The following is a 16,813-nucleotide window of genomic DNA, read 5'->3' on the forward strand; positions in this document are numbered from 1 at the left end:
CATCATACTTTTCCCTGTCACTGTCTGGAGATGTGTCAAGCAATAATCAAAGCGAGGAAGCATCTATCCCTGCTCGTCCGGAGGGGCACAGTGGGCCAAGTATCCTAGTGTCCTTCTAAAGCTAAGAACATCCCTCTTTCATCATCTGTGTCTCGTTCACCGCCGTAGGTAGCCCTGCAGTGAACTAAGCATGCTGCCGGCTGTTTTCTCACAGCCCAGTCAAAGGCAACGCATGAGACCGAATCATCCTGCCAGGAGTATATGTGACAAGACAAGAGGCTGTCACACACTGGACAGAGAGGAGCAGAGAAGCTACAGCTCTTTGCTTTCTAGCGAAGTATGGGAGAAGATAAAAATAGAAACTGCCATAGCTTTGGGGGTCTGTTTATGTAGTAGTAGAAATTGCATAGTTGTAGAAGAACTAATGTGTGACTAGTGAGTATAGTGATGTTATGTTCCTGCAAGAATCTTTGTCATTTGCCTTTGACCTATGTTTTGCAATGTCTGGTGTGCCTTCTCTAGTGCCTATGAATTATCAGGCTACATATCATGTTTTAGGTTGTGTTTGTATTGTAGTTTTGTCCGTAGAATAGAATAACTTTAATGTGCTTTAATGTGTGTACGAACGCGCAGACTAAATTTAAATAAATTTGCATGTTATTTTAAGTTGTGCGAGTCCTTTGCAGACACAACAGCAGAAACAGGCACCGACTGAAAAGAATATAAAGTTTTAATTTGTTAAAGCCAAGGTGCACTATGTAAGTGTTCTGGTAGAGGTATGAAAATGTTAGTGGTTTGTCAGGGATGTTCCTCTGTGTTATATTAAACGTACCTGTCACAAAAAACATAGTAGGTTTTAGGCCATTTTGTTGCATATTTTTGGCAAAACAACAACATCTCCATGGAGAACAGAACTTACATAGTGCCGCTTTTATAGAGCTCTCATTGTAACAACAGTAGTGTGTGCAGTATGTAGCAGCATAATATGAGTAGTTGTACAAACAACCACAGGGTTCTATAAAAATTGTCTCAGTGTTTTGGGAGTTTGCTGGCTTTATAATGAAATCAACAGCATGTATTAAAAACATTTCCTCCGATAGTGAAGAAATAACAGGATTAGAGGTGAGTTCACGCTTATTGGTCTGGAGGACTCTGTGCACTTTGGGAGAAAAACAGCACCAGTGCTCATAACATTACCGTTCTGGTTCATGTTCACCATTGAGTTCTACCACCACTCGCTAGGACCCTGTAGGGAGAAGTGTCAGTATTGAATAGAAACCAAGGTAGAATAATAAGACCAGGAAGATTGATCAAAGAGTCCCATTTTTTGGAATACAACAGTAACTTATATTGTTCATAGCTATATTTTTTCAGTTTTATATTGTAAATTGAATTTATTTTTAAAGTGTGTCAAACAAAGATCCGCGTTTGTGCTTGACTTGAATTACCATTTTCCTTATTATAAATAATGGTGTTTACTATGTTAGATGGGTAATCTTCCTCCCATTATTATTACATAAGACTAGCTTAATTCTGATATGCCTCAACCCTTTTTAAATTGAGCGACAGAACTTTGACACTTAAGGACAATCGTAATCCGTCATTCGTCCAGGAGTTTTGCGTTGTAGAAAAATATTTTGTTGTAGTCATCTGGACTTTTTGAAAAACAGTGTCACAGAATCGGGACATAGTGTCCTTTTTTGATATGACATGTTTTAAGATATTTTCTTGTTGCTGTATTTTTAAAGAATATTTTTATTTGAAAAACCACATGGGGCCCAAGTTTGCAAACCCAAGTGGGGCCCACATCCATTTTACCCACTTATAACCCATTCCCACTTACATGTCACATGGGGCCCATACTGCACTACCAAAATGGGGCCCAAGTTGGCAAACCCAAGTGGGGTCCATATGCATTTGCCCAAATGTAACCGATGTCCACATAGACCGCTTGCATTCCACATGGGGCCCATGCTTACAAGCCCAATTGGGTCCCATCATTAGCAAACCCAAGTGGGGCTCGCTTGGGTTTACCCACTCACAACCCATGCCCATGTGAAGCCCACACTGCCCAGACAAAACTCATATGGGGCCCACATCAAATGTTGGCTGGGATCCTTCAATATGGCTGTCAGAAGCAGTTGGTGCAGCAGTGCCGCTCCCGGGGACCATTCTCCAGATCATGAGCTAGGCTTGGTCAGGTCCTTTAGCTGGAGGATTTTACCTATTGTGCATGTTTTGGATGGAGTAAACTTGAATAAACCCTGCGTGGGCTGCAGGGGCTGGAAGTGTACTGCACTGAGATCTCTGATTTCAAATACCAGATGTGTGATTGTTTGGTGCAAATCTGGTTTGATAGTGTGTTAACGTCTCCACAAACAAAGCTTCAATCGGATCAAGTAGGAACACGCCCTTAATCAAAACCTTTGTGTATTGTGCGAGTGGTGAGATCCGTAATTTAATATGTGAAGAGGTTTCATGTGTGTGTATGTAGTGTTTTGATATTCGTCAAGATCAATTTTAAAGTCAGGGGAAAGGAAAAGCATTCTCAGGGCATTTTGTTATTCTGGTTTAACGTCCCTACTTTGTGGATTTATCCTCCTATTGTTGAAGAAAGTTACATAAATAGTAAAGCAATAAATAGTCAAGGTATTAGTACTATTCTATTATTGATTATGTACAGTTGTCCTGCAAAACACACTCTCAGTCATCCAGTGTACATGGACACTGAAGGCAGTGTGGGTGAAGTGTCTTGCCCAAGGACACAATGACAGTCTGCACTATCGCCCTCCTGTGGCACCCGGCATTCCAGTTGTTTCCCACCCAAGTACTACTCAGGCCTATCCCTGCTGAGCTTCTGTGATACGAGATGGCCACAGTGGACCCCGATTTGGATCTGCTTTTCATCTGTCAATCTTTGAATCCTGTTACTCTGGGCCTAGTTCATATGATGACAGCAGTTATCACATGTGCAGATAGTCAACACTACAGTACGCTTTGATAGTGTAAACAGATCATTATCACCTTTTTGTTGCCTCTGTGCTTAAAGTAATCCGTGAATAGGGCTTGCAACTGGAGTGCCGCTCCATTTTGTCTCAACATATTGCTTTCAACAACAATACACCTTTTATCACAACTAATTACATCAGACAGGCATCACATCATGGCTGACTAGAACTGTGCTGCCCTGTGTATCCTGACGCCTTTCAATATGAACTAACGTTTTTTTGCAGTTTTAGCTGTTATGAACTGTGCAAACTTCAACTGTCAACCAATCACAATTTGTTCTTAAGGACCATTTTCAGTTAGAGCCTTTCCAGATTGATAAATGTGCAGAGCTAAATTCAGAATGGCATTATACCGGTATTTGAACCATAGCCATTCCTGTATTCATGATTATAGAACCACAAAAATAATAATAATAAGACAAGACATTCATTTGAAGAAAGCCATTAGTTTCTATAATGTATTTGTGCTGAGACTGCTTAGACATTTCAGGGATGTCTCAGGACTCACTAGGCATAAAATGTGCAAATTTAGCTGTACTTTCACTATTTTAATACCACAGTACTTTAAATAGTACCCAGCCCTAGGTTGGATTTTTTTTGGAGGATTTTCTTGTCTCACCATTACAAACTTTCGCTATGGAGATATTGTTATGGTGGTCATATATGTTGTTTTCGATGTTGCTTTGTGCATAACATAGGTTCTGTCTTGTCTAAGTGAGGTGTCCTCCAGTGTTGACTTTGACGTTATGTAAGTGGTTTGGGGGCAGTGTGCTGGTCCAGCCAAGGCCCTGTGGTGGAGCGGACATAATCACCCACCTGCAGATAACTACCACAAGGGCTCCCAGGCTTATTGTGTCATTATTATCACCTCAGAAAGCTGCTGTTGCCTTGTTGAACTGAATCTTAATAGGCTCAGAGACTCGGCACACACGCACGCACTCAGAGATGCAAAATAAACATAAATAAGTCCAAAGAGCTTATTTGGCCCCGGACATTTGAATGTGAGCAGCAAAAAGGCCGTAATGTCTCTGGAATGGAACATATCAAAGTCTGTTTTCATTTACCGTATAATATTTTTTTGCGATAAAATGGTGAAAAGTAAAATATATTTAATATAAGTAATTGTAATTACTCACAACTTCTGAATAGTTAAAAAGTGTAATGAAAGGATTTTTTAAGAGATACATTTTAGAAATCCACAGCTATAATAACACATCTACCAAACTGTCCTAACCATATCAAACAGATAAAGATCCTCATTGAAAGGTGATTTCCTGCTATATCTTTGCAGTCACAGTGTCTTGAAGGTCACCTGACATGAAGACTACCCCAGGTTGTGTGGGTGCAAAACAAAAAGCCTTTATTATTTATTTGATACTTTGCAAGTATCAAATAAACATACAAAACGATAGGTACATTATAAAATTAAATAGCATGGCACTCCGTTTCCTGAACCAGGTACAAAATTATCCAACACATACAGTTAGAACTATATTCATAAAGGATATTTTTGTGGTTTACAAGTGATCCAAAGTGATGTACGCCTCTAGTTGTTACTTGGTGTCACTTTTATGCTCTAGGTTACACTGCAGAAAAATATATATAGCGAGCCACTTCAAAATGACATGAATTTAGAATTTTAGATTTGAGTAGTTTTGACAAGATGAGATTGAATTGCTTATCTGATGACTATGTCTCTGGGTTATAGGCATTTCTAACTGATTATAAGATAATGTAGCCTGACGTAAGAACATTCATTTGCCATTGGGGTAAGTCGAATTTTGTTTTAACTCACTGGCAAACAATTTGGTTTGAAGTAAGAAGTAATATAATGAAACAAGTCAGAAACATTTTGAAACAGACAGAATAATATACGTCCATCAAATAAATAGATCTTAATTGGTCAAAAATTAAATCATCTGAAAATAAGATTAATATCCTGAAACAAACATATTTCTCTTCTAGACATTCATATTTTGCAATAGCCTTTTTGGATCCGAATTGCTCAGAGAGGATACTGTAAAGGAGCCCTAAGCATTTCATGGATTCCCAAACACCACATTTATAACCTTCAAATACTGGTAACTGGGTAAAGCTGTTGCACATCGCTGCACAGGCTTTAATATGTGGTCTGAGTGACATTGATTTTTCACATTCTTTGAAACAGGCGGCAGAACAAAAATAAAGCAATGCCTAACCAAATTCAGGCTACAGGGCAAGAGTAAAAATCTTATAGCGATACAAATCTCCCGCACGGTCTTTGTATACAGTTATAAAAGAGACAGACAGATGCCTCTCAACTCATCCTTACATTTGCTGAAACTGCTTCTCATAGCTGTCAAATTGCCAGGTGTTTTTTTTTTTAGGAATCAAATATATAATCCCAGCGGGGCCACCCTAATGCTCTTCCCGCCTGGTCACACAATACCAGAATTGTACTGTAATAATCAGGCAGGAAGTTGTTGCCAATCTTTATCGGCTGGCATATCCGGCGCTTTCACTGGTGCGTCTGAGCCAGCAATCACAGTGAGTCAAGCCCCCTAATGAATCTCTGGGCCCCAGCCACTGCCGGTCCCCATGGCAGTCTGCTCCTCCATCGAGACTCAGGGGGAAGAGATGATTGGAAAGAAAAAGTGATGTGTGTCAGCACAAACAAGGCATCTTTTAAAAAAAAAAAAAAACTGTCAGATACATGTGGGGGGCCCATTCAACATTTCTCTGGTCGCTGCTAGGACTCAAAAGCAGGGAGTTGATTAGGGAAAAGCCACGAAGAGACAGAAGACCAGAGCTGATGCTGAACATTTTCAAATATACTGTCTTTTTACAGTTAGTTAATTAACCATTTAGGGTTGCCGCTGTCATCAGGTCTCTGCAACCTGTGGTTTTAGAGCCACCTTCTTTGAGGGCTCTTGTACCTTCAAGTAAAACGTCATGGTTTAGTCTTGATTTGGAAATGCTCTATAGTTCTGGATTCAGTCCTGATCTAGACCTGATTTTGTCCTGGTTTTGTCCGTGTTGTGGCTCTGAGCCACAACAGCAAATGAACAAACTAACACAAACAAACTAACCGATCCTGCGGACGTGTTAGCGAAGCGTGAACATCTGCAGAGGTCAGGGGTGTATGTGCGTGCTTGATCAGAATCTGTTTGTGTAGTGTTGTATGATGCGTTGTGTATGAAAGAAAATAAGGAAAAACTTGTGTGTTGCGCAGTTGACAGGGCTGAACACAGAATGAGCGAGCACAAGCCTGTACCATGCACAAGCTTTTAAAGGTGCAGGGGCCGGTGTAACAGGGGCACCAAACACCTGCGCACAAAATAATGATATTCACCACACGGCGAAAACATCAGGTGACGGTGTCCTTAGCTAAGTGCTTGTCCTGGTTTGGGTTCTGTTTCAGTCCTCACATTCCCAGCAAACATATCAGAATTCAACCAGCATTAATCTTGGCTCTACAGATATGATGTTAGCATGAAGTGACTGTTTGGATCCAAAAGTGCTTCAGGGTGCACAATGCCTGACACACATTCTGGAAACACAAATATGTTCACATTGACAATCTCAGTTTGGACAGCCAATTGATTTAAATTCATATATTCTTCTTGTGCCTTGAAAAATTACTTGAGTCTATCCCGTCTTCTTTGGTGGTTGAACGCATTAATATACAGTGTACACTCGCTCATGGAGTCGCTGTTTGGAGTAACCACTTCACCTAAACTAACCTCCATATCTGTCAAGTGTCGGGAGTCATAACGGACAGATAAGGACTCTCATTGTAAGGTCATATCCTGCTATCTCTCTGTAGCCTCTGTGCCCTGAAGACCACACAACCTCTAGGCCAAACTGTGCTGTGAGCAGAATAATAATTAATTTAAGCAATAGCAAAAATCCATCTGAAAATTGCTGTTATAAAAATCCAAGGTAAAAAAATGTTCGGTCGGTTTTTCATATGTTTGTGCTAAGCTGAAAACTGAATCAATTAGAACTGAATCTTTAAAATACATGTACCGGTAATAAGAACGCCGATCGTTCTAAAGTACGGCTGCAAATATCCATGGGTTTCAAAATAGGCATGTCACAATATCAAATGTTAGTGTCACAATTACAGTGTGAAAATACATCTCGATTTAACTATTACTTCATGATTACTGAGACCATAACCAAACAACAGAGACATTGCTTTCATTCCAATTGTCTCACACGTTACTGTTCCTTAAGTTTATGATCAGTGAAGTAAAATAAAATGTGACAAAAACAGAGATGAAAAAAAAACTTTACATAGACTTTACATTTAGCATTTAAATTCGTGACATCACTATTTCATTATTATAAAAAATGTGTGTCGTTACCAAAGCGATTAACAATTTAATAGAATGTATTACATATTTTGAATGGGAAAAAGTCCTTTCAAAAGATGTAGAAGAAAGGAAAAGTCCTCAAAATGGTGCATATACCATGAAGCTGAAACCATACAGTCTGATTTTAAATAAATAAAAATGAATGACTGATTGATCATGCTAGGAGAGGCATTCATGTGGCAAGAAACAGCCAAACCTGTTTTACTTGGACACAAAACTACTAATGTTATAGCAAATGAGTGTAGTAAACGTTACAGAATGACTTGATTTCACAGACTCATTTCGAAAACGCCAGTCGGTTTGGCACCAGCTGAAACTCAAGCTTGGCCATAGGAAGTCAAAGAGCCTCCTCCAGTCGGACACTGTAGATGGCTCCATTAGTCGTATTAGCCTTGGTGTGGAAGGGGCTGGTCATTTGTCCCTGCTGGGCAGCGTGGAGTGGGCTGACGTATTATCCAGAACCTCATCCATCACAGGACAAGGAACCTATAGTTGTTTCAATGTGATCAGAGCCGTATGTCTATATGGGGTGGAGGGATTTTTTTCTGACCTAGTTGATAAACTAGGGCTGCAAGATTATTTGCGACTGACACGATATCACAACATAAATGTTTCCAATTGGCGAATTGAAAATGCTGCAGTTTTTTAGGTATTATAATAACAACCAAGCAAAAAGCAAAAACGACAAAGTCTATTTGAATCTGGTCTCCATGGCACAAGATTTTATGTATAAACCTCCTAACCCTGTAGTTTAGATTTGTGATTCTTATATTGTGGGCATGGTTTAGAAGATACAAAATGAACTAAATATTGGTTATTAGAAATGTGCAAATCTAATTCAAAAACACAATTAGGGTTATAACTTCTACTATACTAAAAAATTGCACCAAAACAAAATATTGAACACTTAATACAGATACTGAAATTAATCACATTAATTAAATTAGATCTTTCCAGAATAGTTTTATTGTAGAATGGCCTTCTATATGGCCGAACTAGAACAAGATTGCATGCTAATATTAAAGAAAATGATGTTCTATTATTGTCAAAACTATTTATTGTAGCTGTTTTATTTTCATCAAAATTGTTTTTAGTATTGTTTGTCACCACTATTCACAATACTTCTCAGAAAAATTGCAGCCTGATTTTAATTCTTTCAAAATATTCAACCCCTCTGCTAACCTTCATCCTAATATTTGCAGCCATGATTCCTTTTTCTTCCCTCTCTTTCTCCAATCCTTTTTCAATTTCCTTTCGCAACCCGACGCCTCTGAAACCCTTATTTGGCTTAGTCTCTTCATCTGTTCTTCATTCACCCTCGGCCCTGCCTCCTGCCTTATTTCACCCGCCTCTATTTAATTGTATGTTGTAAAGCTTTTTCCCAGTTTACTCACCTAGTCCACCCATCTTGGCGGAAGCTGAGGGGCACAGTGATGGAATGATGCCACAGCACCTCCGTTAGTGTAAATAAATCAGCCGTACAGACAGATCTGTCAACTCTGCTGAATGTAAGAAAAGCATTAAGATTTCCCAATGGACCATTTAATGTTTTATCCAGCTGTGTATAAGCGTAATACGCCCACGAGAAGCTTTACTGGAAACATTGCTTCTGCCCAACACAAAAAGGCCATATTTATAATATAAATTCTGAGTATTATTAAAGCAAGGGTGAAAAGTGTTTATTACTGTCAGTTATAGACAAGTTAATTTTGTTTTTCTTGGCATCAGTTCCATTAAAACGTCTAAATCTATTTTTTTCAGCTTTGAGACAAAATAAAGGAATGCAATAATTAATAGAATTAATTGTGTTTTTTTTAGACATCAATTGCCTCCGCTGCGACTTAAGCCCCACATCACCACCTCTACACACTGGTACATTGACAACACTTGTTAAAGTATGTTGCCCAAACACCCAGTGAAGATAAGCACTGGTTCGAGGATCAAACTGTCATTGCCGTCCCAAATAATGCCTTTATACCACTGTCCCTTGTCATTGCCCAGTGCATGAAAGAAAGTTTGGAGTGCAAATATTAAACGCTATGGATAAATACTCTTCTCGAGACCAATTATCACACAAAGGTAAAGGTCCTTCAACTCTGTACCGCATGTTTGACCTTACACAGGAATCAGTGGGCTGAATAGAAATATTTGTCGAAAGCCAAGATAAAAAACCACAGGTAACCTTTATCTACACAAATGAAGCCATTCAGTAATCCATTGGAACATTTGTACAGTATAACTAATATTCTGATGAAATATCAGACAACCCGTTATTTGAAAATGAAAATGCTTTTACAATAATGCACTATTAAATGGCAATTTTATTGGGATCGAATCGTTCCCATTTGCCCATTTGAAGTGTTATTTTTTACTCACCTTAATCCGCTCTCGTCATCAGCAATTACTCACATTATCTAAGTTTATCAGCCAGACAAAGCGAGCTCAATTCTTACTCTTTATTCAGCCGTTTCCTAATCAGCCTTAAATAGACTTTGCTGGAAGACAAGCAGTCGACATACCAGGGGAGATAAACGGTCTCTCCCGACACAGTCCCTGAGGGTACAACCTGCTCTGTCCAGTTACACACAAGATGGCTCAGTTTCGATTGAGGGCACAGGGTCAAAAGTCGTGGTTTTGAGATTCACCTGCTTTGATCCAATCGAGTTCTCCCGGTGTGTCAACCTCAACCCCAATCAGAACCGCATGTGGGTGTTCATTTGAGTTCCCCTGTTGTCTGCTCGGAGCCATTTTAAATCACTCAGAATGCCTGGCTCTTCCTGCCACTGCTGATGGCTGGTCAGCTCTGTAATGATACTTATTTTTGCAAGCAAGTGTGAACTTGACTGTGTGTGGGCACGGTGGCCTTTCTGTGTGGTTGTGCACGAAATATAAAGTCCTCCAGCAAGACCAGACCAAGCCTAGCTCAAAGATCTGAAGGGCTAATCTAGTATTGTAGTGTTGTCTATTGATGTGTATGTTTTCTGTTCTTTGCTGCAGGACAGACACATGCTGGAAACATGAGTCAGGCCTGATCAAATGCTGCAAAACTTTGGAACTCTGTACAGTAAAATTGTCTTTGTGCAGTTATAGTATTTTTTTTTTCAGGAATGAAGCTACTTTAAGATACTTAGATCATCATTTTACATTTTGTTTGTTTAAAACAAAATTTTGATCTAAAATGGCTTAGTAATAGAAACAAGTTAATTAACTTCCTGTTCAAAACTGCATAATTGAGAAGTCCCGCCCCTTCACCGTGGAATTTCACCGTAACAAGCAGCATTTTTTCTTCATTTACTTGTTTTCAATTTTGAAAAACGGCCACGTGAATGTTTTTAACCCAACGTGTATGACATGTCTCTTTTTTGCTCATTGGAGGTGCTCAAGTGTCAGACAGTAAAGGAGGACTCAAACATGCATGAATCAATCAAAATACAACTTTGAAAGTAAACTAATGATGACACATTGCAATAACATTGTTGAAAACTCATATTAATATGCCCTTTTTTTATATACACTATATTTTCTGGTGGAGGATCAACTTATCTATCTTACATTGATTTGTGTTTGTGCTGAAGAAAATAGCTTGAAAAACATGGATTCTCTCCAGATCTGCCTCTACTAGAAAAGTTACACTGTGCACCTTTTAGTTAAGTTGGCTGAAGTCAATGTGTGACCAATAAAAAGGGTTATGTTAGAAAGTAATAAAACTGATCCGGCATCACTGCTCTTTCAGTCTTTGAGGACTGAAATGGCAACGTAAACATAGTAACATTATAAATAGTGAGTAGATTGTAGGATTAGCTCAAACAGACACATTATTCATTGTTAAGTTGATTTTTTTTTTTTTTATATGCGCTGAAACATTTCATCCATTTTTAACGTGAAAATCCTGGTTCAAGTCTTGATCTTTGCTCTAAGTTTTAACAAGTGGATGATAGGGCTTGACATGCGCCTGCAGCCATCGCTCCTATTGCTTGTGTTGTGTATCATGTCCGGGGAATTTTCCCTTTTCAACTCGTCGTACACCAGCTCTGTGAGAAAAGTGCTGAGGTGATTCGTGCAGATTCAGGGCCAGTAGAGAAGTTTGAAGGTGTGTTTCAAAGCCTTTGTAAACGCTCCGTTGCTTCATCCCGTTGGCTGAGTGCTACTTTGAATATGTGCTTCTCTCGCAGCAGCTTCATGATATTTTTTTAGGCTGCTGTTACCATGGATACATCAGTTCTGTGTAAAATACCACCTGAGAGCGTTGTTATGGTTACAGCTACCTCAAGGATAAATCATGTAACCACTATGTTATATAGATACTCTAAAGTACAATTTAGACTTATCTGATGTAAAAGTGTGTTTTGTGTTTTGCACTTGCACATAGACCACATCAAAAATATTTACTAGGACTAAACCCAGAACTAAAGCTGGACAAGACCAGGGCAAAGCCAGGACTAGTACAGGACCAAACAACGACTGTCCTAGTCGTTGTTTGGTCCTGTACAAAGTGGACTTCAACCAATCCAGGACAAATGTGAACGTGCCCACATTGGGCATTTCTAATCAAAAATATTGTGCAAATGGTAAGTATCCTTGCACGTATTCTATCCCTACTATGGTTAGGGTTATAGACCCACTCAGTCTGGTACTGATGAACTTGGTAGTACTTCTGAATATTTGTTGGTGCGATTTGTCCACACAGGTCACACAATTACGTGGTTATATGCAGTAATGCTTTCTATCGAGGCTCTGGTGTTACTCACGTGTGGTTGAGTGGTTGTCAGTCGCCAAATCAATCCTGGTTTTTCATAGTTTGTGATGTTTGAACTCCCCTGCTGAAAATGCATTAATGCCAACTCATGGAAAGGTACAAGTCTTGAGACTACGGGCGATCTCGGAAACACTGAGAGGGTTCATGCTGACCTCATTTCTGAGCAGGAACACTAACTACTCCATCCCCATCATTATATATTTTTCTTTAAATCTTGATTTACATAAAGCAGCAACGTTTTTATGGTCATCCCAAAAAAGAGTTAGTCAGAGTTGGAGTTAGTCATGTTTTGTTTATGACTGCTGCTCTGTGTCTCTGTGTGTGCTTGTTATTCAGGTGTAGTAAGTCTGTATGTGTCTCTGAATGCTTGGTTGACTCCTCATCAGGGCCTTGCCTATCGGGCCAGCTCATCGTCAACAATGATGATTTGGGGAGACTGTGGTGGTCGTTTCAGATCTGCCCCTCTTGTCAGCAGGAGTTAATCTGAGATGACGATGACGTACCCACGACAGCTCTGATAATGACCTCTGAATCACTGGGGAATGTGGAATTACTTTGGCATCTCCTCCTCATGCAGGTGGGCAGCCAATGGAGTAGAAACTGCCTGAGATTGAATATTATTTGAGAAGGGTAAGAACTGTGGAAAGGACTTTAACTATACATTGTGTGATGCATAAGTCTAGTGTTTTATGGTTCTGTGTCTCAGCGTGGTGAGATGGTTTACCGACTCAAACATTTACTGAATGTCTCTCCCCATTCTTCAGCTCCATTTGACACTTAAAGCTCACCAGGGGTCTCCAATCCGTAGCCCGGGAGCAACCAGTAGCTGTCCACCTTCTTCAAGGTATTATATATCACAATGTACTAATGCAAATGTGATCAATCACATGCCTATTACCATTGTAAATGAATACTTTAGATAACTTTGTGCAGCAAATCATACACAACGGTTTAGGGTTTATATGTATCCGTTGGCTAACTGTCACACATTATATCTCAAATTCTTGAAACCTCTAACGGGAATGGCTTTCTCCCATTTTCCTTTTATTAAAAAGTAGCTCTCTATGGGAAAAGGGTTGGAGACTCCTGAAGCACACAGACTGGGGAGGGAAATCATATTGCATTAATAAAACAAAAAGCTCTTGGTTATTAGACACAGATTTAGACACAGATGCACAGAGACACAGACACAGATTTATTAAGCATGAAAATGATGATCGATGTAGACGAGCTGATATCCAAAGGCCGGTTTTGGGCTCTCTGCACTTTGAATCCTAGCACATATCTGAAAGATAGAAGGCATAAATAGTAGAAAAGAGGGGTGGGTGATATTATCAAAAATGAATATCTTGATATTTATTTGCAATTATTCAACAATTAACAATATTCAGCCAATAATGTATGCATAATAATGTATGTGTTAAAATGTGCCTGAAAATATAATGTTTGTGGTTCAAATATTGCACAAAATGTGAATGGAGACATAAAATGAACTAGAAAAGGCAAAAATATCACTTTCTACCCTTGTTTGGGAGTTTACACATGACATTTCTGTACCTTTTGAGGTCATTTTAAATAGTTTTAATTATATACAATATACTCAATATTCTGATGCTGCATATCTCCATAACAATATTTGCAATGTTAGCAATTTCTCACCTCTAGGCTGGAGGGGCATACAAACGAGCAGATGAAGAGGAGGGAGCGGGTGGTATATAGGTATAGGGAAAGGAAGAGACGTGGTCTTGCTCCTGAACTCAAGATAACATAACTTATCATAATGTATGTATAAGTATACACAATAGGCTCAAACTCCAACTCGGTCCTGACCAAACCTGGTTCAAGATGTTGAGGCCCCCGGGGCAAAGCACTGCGTTCTCCCTCTGCTCTTGACAAATTGCATTGAAGGCTGGGTTAAATGCAGAGTGCAAATCAAATGTGCCTCTTCCTATTTTTTAATAGTTTTGTTTTTTTAAATCTAGAAAAGCATTTGTACTTTCTGCCTATGTATTGTAATTCAAAGTGATTTGCCAAATGCCCTTCTTGACACACAAATATAAATGTCTGTTTCCTTTTATGATTGGAGAGGTTCTTCATGGTTTGCAGATATACAGCAGTTTGCCATTGCATTTGTTTGTATTTTACTGTTTAGTTACTCATTTCCTTGAATCCTAATATATAATAATACGTCTTCTACAGTAAACAAACATTCAATCATTTTCAGACCCAGCCTCATGTGGACTGTGCTTGGGTTTTGTCTGGTGATTTATGACATGATTCACTGCAGCACACACAGTACTGCGTCTTATCTAGATGTATTTGGAGAAATGTCGTATTTAGTATTATGTCCACAGACTGTCAAGAGTTTGTGGCCGTGTCCGTCTTGTGTGTTGGGAGTTGATGTAGTAGGCTTCGATGTGCTGTCACAGAGCCAGCCACTTCTACAAGTAAGCATTTATAGACTCTTTGGCTGGAGACCCTTTTGACAGGCACATACTTTATTAAGGTTGCTATAGTGAGCTGTGAAAGTTAATCTATAAAGCTGCAGCTACTGTTGTCAAAAGCACAGATGTAATCCAAATATGTATATTGATAAGTTAGGCTTCACATGGAAATCATTTATGATGCTTAACTGAAACACAGATTGTCTCTTCAGTATCTGCTTATTCAGTGCTTTTTCCACATTTTGATTTTATTACAAAATGGAATAAATTCATAATTTGCCTCAAAATTACAAACAATAACCCTTAATGATAAAGTGAAAGAAGGTAATTGTATAATGCTACAAGCTTGTTACAACTATTTATGGGCAGTGAGTCCCGATTTTCTTCACAGAACCACTCAGGCTCCATCAGGATGGTGAGCATCGGTCCACAGCCATTTTCAGATTTCTCCAAAGATGTTCAATTGGATTGTGTTGGAATAAGGTTATAACATAACAACATGTGGAAAAAGTCCAGATGCACTATATATACTGTTGATAGTGAAGAAAGAAATAAGCAATATGTTATGTGGATATGTAGGACTGGGTCACTTTGTGATTGCAAAATAAGGTTGAATACTGTCAAAGTTTTTAGAGTGAATAGTAGCTTCTTCAGTTCTGAGCCTTCTCTGAAGGAGCTGATCACACAGAGAAAGCTAACACACCGAACGCCTTTACAGTAAGTGTGTAGTTGTAGTATGTGGATTTGTGCTAAAATATCGATATATGGTGATACTAAATTTTACTTTTGATATTGTAGGCTGCTGTATTGATATGTTGAGTATTTTTTTTGCAAAATTATTATCTCTTATTTAGAGAAAATAAGCTTGCTTATGTAACATATCTAACATATCATTCATTTTTTTGGCTAATAAAATGGGTATGTTTCTTCTTCTTTTTAAGCCCGTAGGCTTAATTAGACAGGAGAGGACAAGGTGAAATAGGGAATGTGAGAGAGGGGAAAAAAATGCAGTAAATTGTCGGAGTCGGGATTTGAACTGCGGCCGGCTGCACTTGGAGCCTGGCATATGCGTGCTGTGACTTAACCACTCAAACACAGTTTCCGTTCTTAAAAAAAAATGGTGGCATATTGCAGAGTTGAATGTGCAATACATTGATTATTGCATGTATCGCACAATTGTGATATTATCACATCGTGAGCCATGTGTCGTGTACTGTGAAGTTGTGTAAGTGTCAGTGTATTTGACCCCTCCTTTTAGAACCTTATTTAAGCCACTTTAATGAGTGGTGAAACTTATTAAATATAAAAACATATCTCTAAATGAGTTAGGTTCTAATTCTTTGGCCCCTGTAGTAGCTCCATGGGCTCTGTTTTACTTTATATTGACTTTGACACAGCCACATTTTATATGGAAAATAAGCAAATGGAACATTTTTTTTTCAGCAAATTTGTGGGACTTTACTTCTCACACTTTTCCTATGTAAACAAGCCTGTATGACCCATTGCACTCTATCTACAGCGGGTTTAATGTTTATCTTGCATAAATAATGAAAATGGCAGCAGCAGTGATGGACAGGAGCTGGTGGGAGTTGTGTCAGTGCTCCTCAGGTGCTGTGTGTGACCTACCTGTGTTATGTGCTCTGAGGTAGCACATTGTTCCCTTATGGGTTGGAGGTTAATATTAAAAGCTATCATTTTGCCTCCATGTGAATTTTGTGCTCTGATGCTTTTTTACTATCTTCCACTCTTCATCGCCAGCATTGATTTGCAATTTTGCCTCTATTTTCTGCACCCCTGTGTCGCTCAGTTTAGTTGGCCTGTTTTTGGGGAATCCAAGGTTTACCCAAATCTTATATTCAATCTTTTGTTGCGTTTCCGACCCTGACCCTGTCTGTGTTTTCATCTTGATCTCCCACTTAGATACATGTTTGTTTATCTCTTTGGCGCTTACATAAATCCATTGGGCCTATTTTGTTCCTTATTCTAATCCTTTGAGCTCTAACAAAGAGAAATCCTATTATTCATTATTGCACAACAGATAAACTTTCAAATTTAGCATTTTCTTTCCATATCATCTTTCTCAAAATAATCTTCTACAACTGTTGTGTTCACAGCTAACACTTATGATTTCCATCTCACTGACTCTTTATTGTTGTAGTCAAACACAGTGAAGAATTGTGCCTAGGAAATCAGAGGTTTTAATAAATACAGGATTTCTACATATCTCACTTTATAATTACATGTGTG

General features: G+C 38.9%; 2 protein-coding genes across 4 annotated transcripts in view; one reads left to right on the top strand and one right to left on the bottom strand.

Annotated features, from left to right (window-relative positions):
* sdhaf2 (succinate dehydrogenase complex assembly factor 2) overlaps positions 1-16,813 on the bottom strand; it is a 222,684-nt gene that overhangs the window by 192,060 nt on the left and 13,811 nt on the right. The gene's annotated exons all lie outside the window — the stretch shown is intronic.
* syt7b (synaptotagmin VIIb) overlaps positions 1-16,813 on the top strand; it is a 100,772-nt gene that overhangs the window by 75,461 nt on the left and 8,498 nt on the right. The window lies entirely within an intron of this gene.

This window comes from Eucyclogobius newberryi, unplaced genomic scaffold (genome assembly GCF_026437365.1).
Source record: "Eucyclogobius newberryi isolate DKJ021-1_F unplaced genomic scaffold, fEucNew1.0.hap1 SCAF_5, whole genome shotgun sequence".
In the NCBI taxonomy this organism is placed as follows: Eukaryota; Metazoa; Chordata; class Actinopteri; order Gobiiformes; family Gobiidae; genus Eucyclogobius; species Eucyclogobius newberryi.